This window comes from Triticum urartu, chromosome 5A (assembly GCF_056163025.1).
Source record: "Triticum urartu cultivar PI428250 chromosome 5A, HENAU_Tu73, whole genome shotgun sequence".
NCBI lineage: Eukaryota > Viridiplantae > Streptophyta > Magnoliopsida > Poales > Poaceae > Triticum > Triticum urartu.
This window is the reverse complement of record NC_141877.1, coordinates 580,809,843-580,828,131: the sequence shown is the minus strand read 5'-3', so window position 1 is coordinate 580,828,131 and position 18,289 is coordinate 580,809,843. Positions and strand designations below refer to the sequence as shown.

General features: G+C 43.0%; 1 non-coding gene across 1 annotated transcript; it reads left to right on the top strand.

The window, feature by feature from the left end:
- The first annotated feature begins 14,259 nt into the window (after positions 1-14,259).
- LOC125528562 (uncharacterized) lies at positions 14,260-17,767 on the top strand. Its single transcript, XR_015602730.1, has 2 exons — positions 14,260-15,757; positions 17,446-17,767. It is a non-coding gene; the product is annotated as an uncharacterized LOC125528562 (transcript).
- The last annotated feature ends 522 nt before the right edge of the window (positions 17,768-18,289 follow it).

Below are 18,289 nucleotides of genomic sequence, written 5' to 3'. Positions count from 1 at the left end.
CCCAAGAGCTACTACGAGTACTGGTAAGGTACACACCAATTACTTGTATATCACATATACCTTTTGTTTTGCCGGCCTTCTTGTCCGCTAAGTATTTGGGGCAATTCCGCTTCCAGTGACCACTTCCCTTGCAATAAAAGCACTCAGTCTCGGGCTTGGGTCCATTCTTTGGCTTCTTCCCGGCAGCTTGCTTGCCGGGCGCGGCAACTCCCTTGCCGTCCTTCTTGAAGTTCTTTTTACCCTTGCCCTTCTTGAACTTAGTGGTTTTATTGACCATCAACACTTGATGTTCCTTCTTGACTTCTACCTCTGCTGATTTCAGCATAGCAAATACTTCAGGAATGGTCTTTTCCATCCCCTGCATATTGAAGTTCATCACAAAGCTCTTGTAGCTTGGTGGAAGCGAATGGAGGATTCTGTCAATGACCGCGTCATCCGGGAGATTAACTCCCAGCTGAGTCAAGTGGTTATGTAACCCAGACATAGTGAGTATGTGCTCACTGACAGAACTATTCTCCTCCATCTTACAGCTGAAGAATTTGTCGGAGACTTCATATCTCTCGACCCGGGCATGAGCTTGGAAAACCATTTTCAGCTCTTCGAACATCTCATATGCTCCGTGTCTCTCAAAACGCTTTTGGAGCCCCGGCTCTAAACTGTAAAGCATGCCGCACTGAATGAGGGAGTAGTCATCGGTACGTGCCTGCCAAGAGTTCATAACATCTTGTTCTGCAGGGAGAACAGGTGCGTCACCCAGCGGTGCTTGTAGGACATAATCTTTCTTGGCAGCTATGAGGATGATCCTCAGGTTCCGGACCCAGTCCGTATAGTTGCTGCCATCGTCTTTCAGCTTGGTTTTCTCTAGGAACGCGTTGAAGTTGAGGACTACGTTGGCCATTTGATCTACAAGACATATTGTAAATATTTTAGACTAAGCTCATGATAATTAAGTTCATATAATCAAATTATTTAATGAACTCCCACTTAGATAGACATCCCTCTTCTAGTCATCTAAGTATAACATGATCCGAGTCAACTAGGCCGTGTCCGATCATCACGTGAGACGGACTAGTCAACATCGGTGAACATCTTCATGTTGATCGTATCTTCTATACGACTCATGCTCGACCTTTCGGTCTTCTGTGTTCCGAGGCCATGTTTGTACATGCTAGGCTCGTCAAGTCAACCTAAGTGTTTGCATGTGTAAATCTGTCTTACACCGGTTGTATGTGAACGTTAGAATCTATCACACCCGATCATCACGTGGTGCTTCGAAACAACGAACTGTCGCAACGGTGCACAGTTAGGGGGAACACTTCTTGAAATTATTATGAGGGATCATCTTATTTACTACCGTCGTTCTAAGTAAACAAGATGCAAAAACATGATAAACATCACATGCAATCAAATAATAATAGTGACATGATATGGCCAATATCACATAGCTCCTTTGATCTCCATCTTGGGGCTCCATGATCATCTTGTCACCGTCTTGACACCATGATCTCCATCATCATGATCTCCATCATCGTGTCTCCATGTAGTTGCTCGCCAACTATTACTTCTACTACTATGGCTAACGCGTTTAGCAATGAAGTAAAGTAATTTACATGGCGTTTCTCAATGACACGCAGGTCATACAAAAAATAAAGACAACTCCTATGGCTCCTGCCGGTTGTCATACTCATCGACATGCAAGTCGTGATTCCTATTACAATAGCATGAACATCTCATACATCACATATATATCATTCATCATTCATCACAATTTTGGCCATATCATATCACAAAGCACTTGCTGCAAAAACAAGTTAGACGTCCTCTAATTGTTGTTGCAAGTTTTACGTGGCTGAATTAGGGTTCTAGCAAGAATGTTTTCTTACCTACGTGAAAGCCACAACGTGATTTGTCAACTTCTATTTACCCTTCATAAGGACCCTTTTCATCGAATCCGCTCCAACTAAAGTGGGAGAGACAGACACCCGCCAGCCACCTTATGCAACTAGTGCATGTTAGTCGGTGGAACCGGTCTCACGTAAGCGTACGTGTAAGGTTGGTCCGGGCCGCTTCATCCCACAATACCGCTGAAGCAAGATAAGACTAGTAGCGGCAAGAAAGTTGACAAATCTACGCCCACAACCAATTCTGTTCTACTCGCGCAAGAAGAACTACGCATAGACCTAGCTCTGATACCACTGTTGGGGAACGTTGCAGAAAACAAAAAATTTCCTACGGTTTCACCAAGATCCATCTATGAGTTCATCTAGCAACGAGTGATCGGATGCATCTACATACCTTTGTAGATCGCGAGCGGAAGCGTTCAAAGAACAGGGATGAGGTAGTCGTACACGACGTGATCCAAATCACCGGAGATCCTAGCGCCGAACGGACGGCACCTCCGCGTTCAACACACGTACGGTCAGCGCAACGTCTCCTTCTTCTTGATCCAGCAAGGGGAGAGGAGAGGTTGAGGAAGATGGCTCCAGCAGCAGCACGACGGCGTGGTGGTGATGGAGCTGCAGTACTCCGGCAGGGCTTCGCTAAGCACTATGGAGGAGGAGGAGGAGGTGTTGGAGAGGGAGAAGGAGGCAACCAAAGGCGTGGATGAAAAAGCCCTCCTTCCCCCACTATATATAGGAGGGCCTAGGGGCGGCGCCGGCCCTAGGAGATCCAATCTCCTAGGGGGCGGCGGCCAAGGGAGGTTTCCCTCCCCCCAAGGCACCTAGGGGGTGCCTTCCACTTGTGGGACTCTTCCCCTTTTGAAACCCTAGGCGCATGGGCCTCTTGGGGCTGGTGCCCTTGGCCCATGTAGGCCAAGGCGCACCCCCTACAGCCCATGTGGCCCCCCGGGGCAGGTGGCCCCACCCGGTGGGCCCCCGGGACCCTTCCGGTGGTCCCGGTACAATACCGGTGACCCCGAAACTTGTCCCGATGGCCGAAACAGCACTTCCTATATATAATTCTTTACCTCCGGACCATTCCGGAACTCCTTGTGACGTCCGGGATCTCATCCGGGACTCCGAACAACATTCGGGTTACTGCATATACATATCCCTACAACCCTAGCGTCACCGAACCTTAAGTGTGTAGACCCTACGGGTTCGGGAGACAGGCAGACATGACCGAGACGACTCTCCGGTCAATAACCAACAGCGGGATCTGGATACCCATGTTGGCTCCCACATGCTCCACGATGATCTCATTGGGTGAACCACGATGTCGAGGATTCAATCAACCCCGTATGCAATTCCCTTTGTCAATCGGTATGTTACTTGCCCGTGATTCGATCGTCGGTATCCCAATACCTCGTTCAATCTCGTTACCGGCAAGTCACTTTACTCGTACCGTAATGCATGATCCCGTGACCAGACACTTGGTCACTTTGAGCTCATAATGATGATGCATCACCCAGTGGGCCCAATGATACCTCTCCGTCATACGGAGTGACAAATCCCAGTCTTGATCCGTGTCAACCCAACAGACACTTTCGGAGATACCCGTAGTCTACCTTTATAGTCACCCAGTTACGTTGTGACGTTTGGTATACCCAAAGCACTCCTACGGTATCCGGGAGTTACACGATCTCATGGTCTCAGGAAAGGATACTTGACATTGGAAAACTCTAGCAAACGAACTATACGATCTTGTGCTATGTTTAGGATTGGGTCTTGTCCATCACATCATTCTCCTAATGATGTGATCTCGTTATCAATGACATCCAATGTCCATAGTCAGGAAACCATGACTATCTGTTGATCAACGAGCTAGTCAACTAGAGGCTCACTAGGGACATGTTGGTGTCTATTATTCACACATGTATTACGATTTCCGGATAACACAATTATAGCATGAATAAAGACAATTATCATGAACAAGGAAATATAATAATAATGCTTTTATTATTGCCTCTAGGGCATATTTCCAACAGTCTCCCACTTGCACTAGAGTCAATAATCTAGTTACATTGTGATGAATCGAACATTTTTTATGCACTAATGACATATCCTCACGAAGAAGCTAAAACCCAGCAAAATACTGACGAAGACCCTGCTGAAGAGCATGCAATCCAGCAAGCTCCTGTCAAAGGTTTTAGCAAAAGTGTCCATTGTCCATCTACAAAAAACTATATTGAGACATTAACAACTTAACTGCTATCTTTGACAACAATAACTTAACTATGTCTACAAATAAAACTACCTGCCACTTTTTATATATTTCTTTATAGAAAACATTAAAAATGTTCACACACTATCTTATTTTTAATTCAAAAACAGTTTAACTTACCCAATAAATCTTCAACTATCATTGATGATATTCCTCCCAGTATGAAATATACCTGCAGAGTGCATTTTTGTCTCAGAAAATGCTTCACCCTAACTTCACTTCCCGAGCTGCACTGATAACCATAATTAATATTTTCTTCCATCCCCTGATTAGCTCAATCGGTAAAAGTAGTAGTAACCTTTCTTAACCCAAAAAAAGAAAACTAAAAATCCCCTTTGGGAGTTTCACATTCCTTATGCATAATCGTGGAAGATATATATTTTAAATGTGTATCAATTATTTTCGGACAAAAGAATATCCTTTTTTTGTTACCTGGTCATTATACAGGACATGAAGACGGTGATATTGAAAGCGCAAAAACACACAGCATGTCTCCTCATTCGTCAGGAAAGGACACAGAACAAAACATGAGGAACAAACCACCTGCAGCAGAAATGGTAACTTACACTAGGCTCAATAGGATTAAACATCTACCGACAAGCAAAAAAAAAGAGAAAATCATATACCGGCACTGTTTTTACTCCTGGAGCAAAAAGGCAAAAGCAAAAGGACAATGCTGAAAATATCGTCGACACTAGTACCTTGCAGCATCAGCCATTACCTCTAATGGTACTTCTGCCAACAACACCTACCACCACGATGAAACAAGGTGAACGCAAGAAGAAAAACAAACGACAAAGGGTAGAAAAAGAACAAGACGATACTAACAGCAAAGGTTCAGATACCAATGATGACAACAATGACAGAGAACATGATGCAGATTTCATTCCTACAGACGGCGATGATGCCGAAGAGCACGACAGCGACGCAGAACATGACGACGATGTAAAAACACACTTATGTACCAATTTTGAATACCACTATTCAGCACTCAGGATCTAACGTTCCTTTCTAACAAAACCCTTTATTTTTTTCTGAAACAGCCCAAATCAGGCCAGAAGGACAGAAAGAGGAGAAAGACAAGCGGAAAAGAATTGGCAGCACCAACAGTTGACGAAGAACAGCAAGAAACAAATGAAGAGAAATGCCAAATCAAGGCAGGGGCAGCATTCGCTCATGTCAAGAAAGCATCGAATTTACTTAAAGACCGTCACAAGCAAGATATTAGGACGGCAGGATTTGGCAGCATAGAGAACTGCAAAATAACGGGCTCCATCTGCAGACCGCTTGCAGCACACATCTACAACAACCTGGACACAGAAAGCATGACAATAACCTTCGGTGATGGTTCCGGAGACAAGAAAATCAAGATTACCAAGGAAGCTATACACAAGGTGTTTGGATACCCAAACGGCACGGAAATGTCAGCACCAAGGCCAGCGAAGAGCCCAACTTCAATGAAAGAACTGATGTCAGACCTTGGCTTCAAACATACAAATTTCACGCCAAAAGAACTATTCATGGAGCTAAAAAATTGGTGGAACTAGATGACGAACAGTCAAATAGGAAATCAGTTAAAATATTGTTCCTTATTTTTTCCACAACGTTGTCTGCGGGTAAAGCGCCACTATCTTCGCCCGACAAGCTATAATGGTAGAGGACATGGACTATCCAGAAATGGCAAAGATGGATTTCTGCGAGGTAATCGTCGAAAGTATTAAGGAAGGAGCCAAGATAGGGCAGAACCACAGAAATTTGCCTCAAAAAGAAAATAACAAAAAGCATGTCAATGGTTTGGCACAGGGGCCAGTAATCATGTACCTCGACTCCCTGCTGCTGCCAACCGACACAAAAGAAATGCGGATGATTGCAAATACAATGGACAATACCTCATTACCATGAGCAAACCATCTCAAAGAGAGTGACCTAGCAAAAATAGGTAGAGCAGACATGAAAAGGGACGGAAAAGCACGACCAGATGACTACAAATTTGGCAAAATACGGGTATAGCTATATTGTACATAAATCAGTCTTTCCCTTTTTGAAAATGGTTTCCATTCTAATCAACTCCATTCCACCGAAACGATGCAGACATGGAAAGAACAGTAGAGAGGATCTTCTATGACAACACAACATCAACTTTGTCTTCAATTCACCAGATAGCAGGAGAACATCGCAAACAATAGCAACACCAGAACAGGACCAAACTGCTACCACCTCCACCCAAACGCCGGCGTGAACCACGTGTCCGCACTAGTGGAAGCAGGGAACTAAACAAAAGCATCAGCACGGGACCAGAAGAAAGATTCCAAAGGATAAAGAAATTGTTGAAAAAAGTGCTCCATGGAGCAGAACAGATACCCGCAGTAACCACCAGGGCTGAACACCAATGCAACGAAAAAGAAGAGAGATTGGATGAAAAAAACAAGAACTCAGTCATGCAACAAACAATTGCCCTGATGGATACTTTAGAACAACTCAGACAATTTCAAGACATAGTTTGCACAACGTATCTGACAGACAACGCGACCCTACACACATTAGAGCAAGCAGATCCAGCAACCTCAAGTAGACTAGCCGATGAAATCATAGCCACAACAGAACCAAGAGAAAGGAGAAAACAAAATAAAGAAAGAAAGAAAGAAAGAAAGAAAGAAAGAAGAAGAAGAAGAAGAAGAAGAAGAAGAAGAAGAAGAAGAAGAAGAAGAAGAAGAAGAAGAAGAAGAAGAAGAAGAAGAAGAAGAAGAAGAAGAAGAAGAAGAACAAATCAAGGCACATGGGCAATGAACGCAAAAACAAGAATGAACGCAACAAACAAAGCAACCTCACAACAGACAATGCTACAACAACAACAACTACCCCAACACAAGCACAAGATACGACCGACGTCAGAACCAGTGAAGAGGTCAGTATGAACATCCATTTTTCCTTTCGAAACTGAATAGAGTTATAAGTTAACTGACAAACTTCCAACAAAATATAGGCTCAGCTGGAGAACAATCAAGTCAGCAGTCCCGCCAACCAAATGCAAGAGGTTGAGCCACAATCAACCGTTAGCATAACAAACGACAAAGAAAAAGAAAACAATGAAGAGGAGGTAAACTTCCATAGCCCACTATACCCCACACCGGAAACTCATAATGGCAGGAAAAAAAGTCAAGAACAAACTCATATTGTTTGATCTCCAGGTATCACAAGCACTTCAAGACCAAGAGACAACCCACGTTGAAATTGAACCCCATAGTGAAATTCAAACAGACGAAGGCGTCACAGAACAGGAACTTTGTGTACAAGAGATTTCCAGTGCCACAACATTGCAGATCACCATCACGAGTACAAAGGAGAAAGCCCAAGACATCCCAGACGATGAGAAACTAGAGACTATTATACCTGGCAAAGAAACAGTCGATGCAGGCACGAATAACCCAGTCATCAACACAGAGGTAAAAATTCAACAACAACAACCACTTTTCAAAACATTTATGATGTCTGAACTACCTAATACACCCCGCCACTGCAATACAAGGATTATAAGGGATGTCTCACCCTTTTCTTTGAACAAATTTAGGAAACAAACGAGTACGCTGATCTCGAAGATCAAGAACTTCAAACAATAACATCTGAAGAGGTGAGGTTACAAAGCTAAGACACATATGAAGTTCAATCTATAATTTCATTTTTTTTATTTAACAGGAAGAGGAAGCAAGCAAAAGCACTGGCATAGACATTCAACAAGAAAAACAAGAGGACAACACGAGACAAGGAGAAGCCGTAGTTCCAGTAGTAGACAGTCCTGCAACTCTAGAGAAAGAGGTCTTATAAAAAATTGTAACTGAACAGTCAGAGAAGCACCCATTTCTTAAATATATTTTTGTTGGTGCAGGCACAAGAAGCTCAAGAGACCACCAACAATCAAGACCATCAAACACAACCAGAGGAGCCCAATGAACAACCCGAACATATTCTTCAAACGATAGACTATAATGCCACTGAAGACAAAGCCACAAAAAATTCACTCACCAAACAACAGGTACCAAAGACAGCAGCACCGTCAACGACTGAAAAGGTAAACTTACAAAACCTGCAACTATGAAATTATAAAATTGATGCGTGCACAATCAAATAAACTCCAACCTACCACATTTGTATTCACTCCAATGCACTCTCACTTTGCCACCTCTATGTTTGAACAGCTGCAAGAAAAAAAAAGGTCAGTGACGATGAACGGCAAAATAAAGAGCAAGAGAAGGACCCAAAACCACCACTCAACGAAGAACACGTAGAACAATCAACAGTAACAACAACAAATACAGAGGTGAAAACACATAATAACTCTTCACGAACTTATAGTTCAAAAACACGCATTTGACATTTCACTACTTTCCTGCATCGCAGAGAGAGGAGACCAATGAGAAAAAGGAGGGCACTGAAGAAGGGCAACATGTTCTTCAAACGGTAGTCATCAACATCACAGAAGACCAAACCCCAAAATATTCACTCACCGAAAAACACGCAGCAGAGACGGCAGCAACGACAACGACTGAAAAGGTAAAGTTACATAAGTTGATCCTATCAAAGTATAAAATAGCTATGTGGAACCACAAATGCACTGCCACTTAGCCACCTGTGTGTTTCAAAAGCTACAAGACAAAAACGACGGCAGCGGTGATGAACTACAAAAGAAAGAAGAAGAAGAAGAAGAAGAAGAAGAAGAAGAAGAAGAAGAAGAAGAAGAAGAAGAAGAAGAAGAAGAAGAAGAAGAAGAAGAAGAAGAAGAAGAAGAAGAAGAAGAAGAAGAAGAAGAAGAAGAAGAAGAAGAAGAAGATGCCCAAAAACCTTCACTCAACGAAGAACAAGCACAACATTCAGCAGCAGCAACGAGAACAGTAGCAGAGACAACAGAAGCAGCAACGATTGAGGAGGTAAAGTTACATATAGTAGTCCCATGAGAACTCAAATGCACTCAAACTTAGCCGTCTTTATGATTGAACGGCTGCAAGACAAAAACCATGACAGTGACGATGAACACCAAAACAAAGAACAGGAGGATCCCCAAGAAACTACACTCAATGAAGAACGGGTGGAACAGCCAGCATCACCAACGACAGCTCAACACGTGAAGTTGCACAAAATGTTTCCACAAAATTACGACTTAATCACAATCAAAATAGCTCAAACCATGCACAGAACGCTTCGCTATTTTCCCATAACAACTGCTATAATTAAAATAAAGTAGCAAGTTAAATTATTTCAATGATAACGCAGAAACACGAAGAAGGCGGCCGCAGAGATACAACCAGTTAAGCAGACACACACATTGTTCCAGAGAAAGAAGCATAAACCATCGAAGAAAACCCTACACCGTCGTACGATGCCAATTCCCCTGGCAGAGAGGTCAGTACCAACCGGGTCGAGACTGAAAAACAAGACAGAAAAGACCACCAACAAGACATGGCAGTTGACAAGGAAAAACATGATGCTAAGAAAGGCACAGACGACTCAAATGAGGATGGAGCAGAAACTGAACAAAATGGTACAACGCAAAAAGAAGAACATAACATGCCGCAAGAAGCAAAAGAAGAACAAGAAAGGAACAACACTGGACAGGACATATCTTCTAGCATCGAAGCAGGCAAGACAATAGAAACTTAATTGCTATCTTGTGATCTTGTGACTTGGAATTATCTACATTAAATTTAAAATCATCGCAGGCATAATGGAGAAAGGGGGCAAAGATAGTGATTCCGTCAACAAAGCCATCGAAGACCTGTACAACGGTGTATGCAAGCCATGGACATGGAAAGAAATGTAAGTTCATGCAACTAACACAAAACACATTATTACACACGATCAATTTGACTGTATCATGTGTAAACTAAAACATTTTTCTAAATATACTTTGCAGGGATAAGCTTTTCATTACAACGAACAAGTTTGATGTCAATCTAGGCCATGTTGCCGAAAGCTTCAAGGTCGGTAAATCAATACGCACCGAAGCAATCGAGCCCATGCTAACAATCTTGAGAAAACAACTAAATGGCACAGGGAGAAAGATTATGTCGTTAAGCAACACTATAAGTAAAGATCATGGCAAAAGAATCACGATTAAAACAATATATATGAATTTATATATAGATAAACTTCCCCTATAACTGAACTGACAAATTCCCTTTGTGGTCTGTGACAAAACAAGCAGCACTCGATAAAGGAAGCTGACGACGAAGATCCAATGTGCTACAGAAATAATGATCAAGAACACATTAGAAAAAAAAATTACTACCTGTCAGGCTTACATCATTTTTCAACATGCTAGAAGAAGAAAAACTGCAAGATTATAAAATGGTAAGCAGATCAGCTTGCGTATATGTTATGCAAAGTTCTCTTTTTATTTTATGTTTCTAAATATAAGAAGATTTCCAAATGTTTTTCTTTTTATTTTTTGTTTTGCAGTTCCTTCTACCATGTTCGTTGCACGGGTTTGAGCAAGACGAAACTATAAGTCATTACTTCACCATTACAGTTAACATGCAAAAACAACGCTTTGAACTCCTTGACTCTTCAACTGCATATCCAGGCACAATAGAATTCTTCAACAATGTAACCAACAAATTAATGAAAATATGGAAGCACGTAAGCATAGAGCTACAACTTTCACAAAAAAGCATCGACCATTTCAAAAGGGTCAAACTGCAGGTGCCACTTCAAGGAGAAGACACATAAGCACTTCCAAGATTCCACTTCTTTCTTTTTTTTCAATGCAAGATTTACTACTACAATTACTGAAATAATTCTGTTTTTTCGTCTTTTCAATGGAACAATTACCACTACCATTGCTCCAACATTTCTCTTCTTTCCGTTTCTTGAATACAACAATCCTCTACATGCAGAACGGACTGCGCATTCTATATGTACATGAACCTGAAGCACTACTCCAATGATGGAACAACAACAACCTTAGAGCCAGAACAAGTACTAGAGTTGAGGAAAAAATTCTATATCAACTAATCAGTCAACACAGAGGGAATACCAAACTGTCATTAATCAAGTGTACAACAGGTTAGTCTTTTCAAAAACTAAATCTTACAATTTTGTTACACTAGAAGAAGTAATATTCTTTTTTTATTATTATTTGATTCTAACAGATATGCTGAAGTATGAAGTCGATATGGGAGACAAAGAAATGCAACAGACAGAATGTTGCATTCTAGAAGAGTTTCTGCCAAATCCCGAGCCAAAAGAACATATTATGCGTGCGACAACCACAAAAGAGCATGAAGTTATTGATATATCCAGTAAACACAAAGAGGTTATGGATGTCAGCAGCCACGCCGTCGCCCAAAAATCTTGCACAGACCATGAAGAAAAGGATCCACCAATAGAACCAGATCAACCACCACCAGACGACAAGATACCACAGCATGCTGAAGAGGAAACGGACGAGCAAAATATTAACAGCAAAATCCCGAGCACAGAACAACTTGAACAAACAGGAACTGATTTAAAAGAGGATGACAGAAGCAACGACGTACCAAATACACAAGAACAGGTTTCCGAGCAGAAAAAACAACATGTTCTTCTTCAAGAAGAAACAGACTCAACAAGCAATTAGCAAGGCACCTCCAGCACCATCTCTTTAGACTTCCTAAAACACAAAACAACGAAAAAGCATGAAGAAGTTGATGAATTTATTTTAAGCCTTGACCCGGACCAACTGAAGCAATACGATATGCTTAAACAGATGGGGCAGACATTAGATGAAATCAAAACAGCAATGATTTACCAGGAAGACTTTGAGTTCAACAAAAATGCCATGTCGTATCTGACAAGTTTGCAGGAAGAATCAGGAGAACATTCAATCGGTCAATCATCTAAGAACAGCTCAGACAAGAAAATCTCGGTCAAGAAGAGGCCGGTAAAGCCTTCAAGTAGGCTCCATGGAAAAATCATGATTCCTACTTTTGTCCCATGAGATTTCAAATTTATGAACAAAGCCAGAGCACTTCATGAATACCTATTCAGCAAAGAAGGACAGAAAGAATGCGGAGAGTAAGTACTACAAAATACCTATTCAGCAAAGAAGGACAGAAAGAACAGGGAACCGACCGCGCGAACTGATATTTTCTTTGTGTTTTCGCGCGGAAAGGGAAAACGAAAAATTCTGGTAGTTCGAGGGTAAAACTGCAAAATACAAGAAACCACAAAGCAAAAAGGGAAAATCGGGAACCAACCGCGCCAAATGGTTTTCCCTCGCGGAAGCGCTCCGCGCGCGACACTTGTCACGCGCGGAGTGCTCCGAAACGAGAGCTCCTAACCGGCGCCTTCAGCGTTGGTTGGAGTTTCTGGCGCCCACGCGCCTGCTGGTATGGGCCAGGCCCACGAACACACAGGTAGTAGCGTGAAAAAAGAAAACCCGGACATACATGGCGCTGCACGTGGAATCAAACTCGCGATCAATACCTCCAGTAAGTGTTTGGCTGACCACTCGAGCTACTACGAATATATGAAACATTGCAGCGCGACGATACATAAGAACAGTAGCTGCGTAGATATTTAAATTATATGAAAACATTTTAGAACAGCGTGATTTCTTTTGACAAAAATGTGTTTTTTTCTCGGAAGTCCACAGATTTTAGAAAAAAACACGAATTAGAAAAAAATTCATCATTTTTCCAAAAAGTTCACAAAAATCTGAAAAGGTTCATCGATTTTTAACAACTTCCAGAAAATCTGAAAAAAGTTCATTAATTTTGAACAAAAAATTCATCTATTCTCAAAAAGAGCTTATCAATTTTCAAAAAAAGTTCATCAATTCTCAAAAAGAGTTTATCAATTTCAGAAAAGTTCATCGACTGTAAAAAAGTTCACAAAAATCAATTTTGAAAATTACTTCGCAAATTTGAAAAACACTCATCAATTTTGGAAAAGAGTTCGTCGAATTTGAAAAAAACTTCATCGAATTTGAAAAAACTTCATCGATTTTGGAAAAAAGTTCATCGAATTCGAAAAAACTTCATCGAATTTGAAAAAAGTTCATCGATTTTGGAAAAAAGTTCATCGAATTCAAAAAAAGTTCATCGAATTTTAAAAAAAGTTCATCGAATCTGAAAAAAGTTCATCAAGTTTGGAAAAAAAAGTTCATCCAATTCAAAAAATGTTCATTGAATTTGGAACAAAGTTCTTCGATTTTGAAAAACGTTCATCGATTTTGGAAAAGTTCATTAATTTGAAAAATAGTTTATTGAAATGAACAAAAGAAAAAAACACACCGAACAAAACCCTTTCGAATAAACAAGAAAAATGAAAAAAAAGGACATGAGAAGAAAACGGTGAAGAAGATATTTTTGAACACATGAGGTAAGAGTGGTGCGGTGGTTAGCATTTTTGTGCTTTTTAACAGAAAAAAAAAAGGAACGATGGGCTGGCCCAAGAAGACACGTGAAGGAGGGAGAGGTGTGCGCCCGTTTGCGCGGTTGCCTGTAGCGGGCGCAACGGGCGCCGTTTAGGGAATGCCCTCCGGAACCGAGCGCTCCTTAACTTTGATGTGACGGACCAACTCGTCCCGGAGTAGTTTGTTCCAGGGCCGGCCCAGTAGGTAGGCGATGCTCGCTCGAAGTTTGTGGGCTCTTCTTTCGTGTCGCCGGCGCTGCTAGTGCTATTAGTATATATAATACCCTTCCTTCCCCGTCCATCAGTTCCCCACCAAAAACCTAGGGTTAGGGTTAGGGAGGCTGCGGCTGCTTTTTCCCTATTCCCGATCCCCATCCCCATCCCGCCCGATCGCCATGGTCACCGGAGTCGCGCAAGAGCCGGAGGAGGAGGAGACCGCCATGGAGACACGTGAAGGAGGGAGAGGTGTGCGCCCGTTTGCGCGGTTGCCTGTAGCGGGCGGAACGGGCGCCGTTTAGGGAATGCCCTCCGGAACCGAGCGCTCCTTAACTTTGATGTGACGGACCAACTCGTCCCGGAGTAATTTGTTCCAGGGCTGGCCCAGTAGGTAGGCGACGCTCGCTCGAAGTTTGTGGGCTCTTCTTTCATGTCGCCGGCGCTGCTAGTGCTATTAGTATATATAATATCCTTCCTTCCCCGTCCATCAGTTCCCCACCAAAAACCTAGGGTTAGGGTTAGGGAGGCGGCGGCTGCTTTTCCCCTATTCCCGATCCCCATCCCCATCCCGCCCGATCGCCATGGCCACCGGAGTCGCGCAAGAGCCGGAGGAGGAGGAGACCGCCATGGACACCGAAGTCGCGCAAGAGCCGGAGGAGGAGACCGCCATGGACACCGGAGCCGTACCAGATCCGGAGGAGGGGACCGTCGTCATCCTCGATTCGGTGATGCTGGATCGCATCGGCCGCACCCACTGCCACAACGGCCTAGGCGCTGCTCGCAAGGCTGTCAAGGGGAACAAGACCGCCGTTCAAGTCGACATGGACAGCGGCCGCTCCTTCTACGTCTCCTTCACCCTCGCGGCTCCTCCACAAGGGGGGGCCTCCTACCTCGATCTCCACTGGCCGGAAAGCTCAGCCAAATCCGTGTCCCCCTTCAAGCAGCCCGCCTATCCCTACGTCAGGGCAATCGACAAGGACCTCGTCCTCTTCCACGTCTGCATCCTGAGCCAGACTCGCCACTGCGCCTTCACGACACATCTGTTCGTCTACACCGCCGCCGGTCCTTCCCCCTCGGTGCAGCAGCTCCCTCTGTACCATGATGACGGGAGGACAATGCCGTTCCTGGGGGATAAGTCCACCACAGGCATCCTGCGGCGCCAAGAAGGCCGCTACATCGTTGCCGACCTCAACCTCTACGGGAAAGAAAATGCCACAGGCAATTATTACATGTGTGCCGAACTCTGCATCTTCAACTCCAACTCCAGGTCACGGATGTGGAGGCTCTCTATCCAGGATGCCCCAAAGCCGCAGGACCAGAGCAATGGCCAGTTCCCCACCCTCTGGTCAACCGATCATGTGCTCGCTCTTGATGGCCGTTTCATGTGCTGGGTTGACTACTTCAGCGGCGTCCTGCTATCTGACTTCTGTAATATGCGCTTATCTCGGGTGCTCCACTTCGTGCCTTTCCCTGGAGAAGAAGAGTACACTGCAGAGGTACGTGAGGAAAGGTGCTTCGCGCAGAGATTCCGTAGTGTGTCCATCAGCCAAGGCAAGATGCGCTTCGTCCACATTGACAATGACTTGCACACCGAGTTACACACTGGCTGCCAAGGGCAGCGGCCTAGCCAAAAAATCACCATTTGGACTTTGAACATGATGGATGCTAACTCCAGGTTCAAGTGGGAGCCACATCATGTGATCGACCTGGATCGTCTTTGGCTGACAGCTGACACCTAGTGTACCTCGGCGTCTTCCTGAGTATCCAATCATCACCCCCAATAACCCGGATGTTCTGTACTGCCTGTTAAGGAAGCAGGAATTTCATGGTGAGGCCTCCATGATCATGGTTGACATGAACCCTGCATCTCCGTGGTTGTGTACTCCATATATCAATCGGCGGTCTGTGCATGTGAAAGATCACAAAAGCGAGTTTTCTAATATGCCCCTCCTTCCAACTGTCTTCTTCAAATACCTTGAAAGTTCAACAGGTAAGCTCTCTTAATATTCAAATGATGTCCATTGTACGTTCTTATACATTACGTGACATGCATGATTGCCTTTGCTTAGCTCTCTGTCGGGTAGGGTTATTTATCGTACCTATGATAGCAACACATATGCTGCCTGTGCCTGGTTGGTTGTATTGATTTTGAAAGGTAATTGAACCGTGACTTTGGTGCATGCCTAGTAGCTAGCTAGCGTACACTGTCAACACTCTGCCTGTAGTGCTCTACTGATCAGCGTTGTTTGCCCCATGTTATTCTCTATTATTCTACCCCTGTCTCAATTTTTTTAATTTGCTCCCTTCTGAGCTTGCGTCCCGGACCTCTTGTGGTGCTTTTTTATTGTAATTTATTAATCAACTGAAGCATTTAATATATTGTTACCATGAATCTTCTCTTTATCTGTTCAAGTGTTTGGGGTTTAGCAGCTCTCAGTTGTGTAGGTGCACTACACTGTATACCAGTGGTCCTTCTGCCATCAAGTTGTCCTTGCGAGTCTGGAATCCTCTATTTCTCTTTGTTTAATCGTTTGCTCTTTATGGGACTCCATTATCTAACATGTAGTTCTTGATTCACCGTGCAGCCTTTTCTGTTGCCCACTAATTTGGTGTGCTATTTAAAGTGAAGTCTTCTAGGAACTGCTTGCTCTTGTGTAAAGCATAAAACTGGATGGTCCTCTAATTTCTGCTCCCTCCGTTTCTAAATATAAGCCTTTTTAGATTCACTCATTTTGCTTGTATGTAGTCCGTATTGGAATGGAATCTCTAAAAAGGCTTATATTTAGGAACGGAGGTAATACATCGGAGCAAATCTCTTGTACCTTTTGGAGATAATATATATGAAGCTTCAACACATATTTCTCTGTTGGTAAAACTTTCAGAGTGTGCCTCTTTGGGTCAATGAGGTCACATCTTTTTCTGTTTCTGTCAGAATCCTTTTATTCCAGATAGTGTGTGCTACTTATAGTGTAACTGGATACTGGGCCAGTTAAAAGCAATCCTCTAGGTAAAACTCCTGTAGTATTAGCCTCTTTGGCCTTCTCATGTGATTTTCTTCATATTGATTCTGGCGACAAGCCGTCCAACTGTTTTGGTCGTCCTCTCATGCCTCATCGGGCATCCTTACACCTGGACTGCTGTCATGTTTCTTGAGTCCACCGCTCTTTGGCTGATTTAAGCCTTCTTGTGCCACCTGAACACACACACAACAATGCCGACCAGTCTGTGGCTGGTCACCACCAGTCCCCTGTGCGCCAGCTGTAGCCCTTCCAGCTAGTTTAACAAGGCCATATCAGCTCATTGAGGCCACAAAGGCTATATGTGGTGTTCTTAGACAACGGTTTGGTTGTCGCAAAAAGAAAAGGACAAAGATTTGGTGGTGACTAGTTACTTGAGAGCTAACGGCGAAGAGCATGCTGTCATTACGCTTACATCAGTATCTAGGGTGAAACTTGTTTTGTTTAACAATGTACCCCTGCTCCAATGCCATTTACGTTTCTTGTTTGCCTGTTTCTTTTTTTGTTGAACTATTATTGTGCACGCCGTTTTTGAAAGTGGATTTTTAACCAACAAACACATTTCACTTGTTTAACAATTTTCTTATCTGTCAATACTGATTGCAAACAACAGTCAGATGCTTAGATAGTGTATATATCTAAGTTAATTTTTGCTTTGAAGGGATGCCATGGGACAATGACAAGTTTGCAACTCGTCCTTCAAAGAAATTAAGGTCTGCAACGTGTGAAGACCTGGAGTCTGGTGACTGGTGTTGAACATTTCGGGTATGCTCATATTGAAAATGATGTTTGTCAGTGGTCTGGTACAGTTAGAACCAAGTCAGGCAAAATATGGCATTGATGTGATGAAGATGATGCACTGATGTTATCTATTTGAGTGAACGATGCATGTTCCTGTAATCGTATGTTTAATTAAGAGCCCGTATGTTTTAAGATCCTATATTCCTATGTTTAATTAAGAATCTGTCTTTATTTAAGTTTGAGATTGAGCCTCTCTTCTTTCAGTTTACACAGATAAAAGAAATGTGCCAGGCATTAATTATGTCTGCTGTCACAGCCTATCCCTCTTTACTACCGCATCCGACAGATATGTGAAGTGCGCTTGGTACATGTACTATGTGCCAAGTATCTTAGACTGGTCATAGTGGGGAGTAACTTATACTAGTGTATGCATAGACTGGTCATAGTGGGAAGTAACTTATACTAGTGTATGCATATGACATTAGTCTAGGAGGGTGGATTTAAGGGACTTATTTTAGTCTGACTAAAAATAGTCTCTTTGAGGCTAAAGTTCCAAGCACCCCTGACTAAAGAGAGGCTAAAACTAGTCTTGAGGCTAAAAATTTTAAGTTAGGGGTACCCCTACTAAAATGTGGGTTAGTCCTCTCTCTTCTCATTTAACTCATCTGCTTTAACACATGCGAGTTTTGGATTGGAAGATTTGGAAGATAATAAATGCTCATTAACTTGATTTTAATCTCTTTAGTATTTGGACGCCTTCACAT